This window comes from Octopus bimaculoides, chromosome 4 (assembly GCF_001194135.2).
Source record: "Octopus bimaculoides isolate UCB-OBI-ISO-001 chromosome 4, ASM119413v2, whole genome shotgun sequence".
In the NCBI taxonomy this organism is placed as follows: domain Eukaryota; kingdom Metazoa; phylum Mollusca; class Cephalopoda; order Octopoda; family Octopodidae; genus Octopus; species Octopus bimaculoides.
This window is the reverse complement of record NC_068984.1, coordinates 125449430-125450984: the sequence shown is the minus strand read 5'-3', so window position 1 is coordinate 125450984 and position 1555 is coordinate 125449430.

The following is a 1555-nucleotide window of genomic DNA, read 5'->3' as shown; positions in this document are numbered from 1 at the left end:
TGCTTACCAACCACATGGTTCCGGGTTCAGTACCACTGCGTGGCACCTTGTGGCAAGTGGCACCTGCGTGGCAAGTGTCTTCTACTGTAGCCTCGAGCTGACCAAAGCCTTGAGTGTGGATCTAGTAGATTAATATATATTATTGACTGCTTTGAACATGTAAACTTGTCAACATCGAAACTTTTAAACATGTTTTTCTAATTCATAATTCTAAATTTTTACCATTGATAAACAAAAAATATTGCTGAAACTAGTTTGGGATATACGTAAATAAATTTATTTAAAAATAATTACAAGTTTTTAAAATTTAGGTGCATTTTCAACAACAAATTTTCCTACACACACACGCACACACATTTACACGGGTGGTGGTGCTTTAAGGGTATCGCGTAAGGCCTGGGTGGAGGCCTAACCATCCAAATTCTTTTATAGGTCTTAGAAAAACTGAAGAACCGCTACAATAAGTGTGTGAATCTGAGAGAGGAATATATTGAATAAAATCATAATTAACCAATCCTCTTGTATTTTCTTTTACCTAACGGCAGGAACTTTTCGACCGCCACCTCGTGTATAGATGTGTATGTGTGTGTATGCATGCATGCATGTATGTATGTATGTCATCCAGTTTCATTTCAAAATTTCTTGCCAATAGAGAAAGAGCCGGTTTTTAACCTAGATCCAAGGCGCCTTTATTGAAATTTCATCAACAGCCTAATTTTGTATGTATGTATGTATGTATGTATGTATGTATGTATGTATGTATGTATGTGTGTGTGTATGTATTATGTATGTATGCATATGTGCAGATTTGTATGTTTTGCTTTATGTATGTATCCTCATGCATATAGTTGTACATGCCTATATATATTTAAATGATAAACTGGAAAGCTTTACAGACTTTTACAGTTCAAGTGATGGATTGGATCTGTAGTCTTCGATGATCTGTAGTCTGTGATGATCTGGGGGTGGGGGCGCTATATCTTGGAAATCCGCCGGCCCAATGGTTTCCCTTCATGGCAGAATTAATAGCCAAGACTATTTAAGCATTTTATCCGATCAAATTCATCCTATGGTTGCAGAACTGTTTTCGGAGAGAACGCAATCTTTCAGGATGATAATACACCAATTCGCACAGCTAAGGTTGTTACTGAATAGCACGAGGAACATTCTAGTGAAGTTGAACATCTTATCTGGCCACCACAGTCCCCAGATCTCAATATTATTGAACTTTTATGGTGCATTTTACAAAAACAAGTAAGGAATCGATATCTTCCACCATCATCACTACAAGACTGTTTTAGGTGAAGGATGGACAGAAATTCCTTTGGAAACAATTCAAACTTTGTATGAGTCCATACCTCGTAGAATTCAAGCTATAATTACTGCCAAAGGCGCTCCTACCCCATATTCAAAATAAATTTGTTTGAAATTTTAAGGTGTTTCCATTATTTTGTCCAACCCCTGTGGATATATATATACATACACTTTCTCTTTCCTTTCCTGAGCGTCCAATAATACTATCCATATCACGTCCTCACTTTGTTGTTTTTTTGTT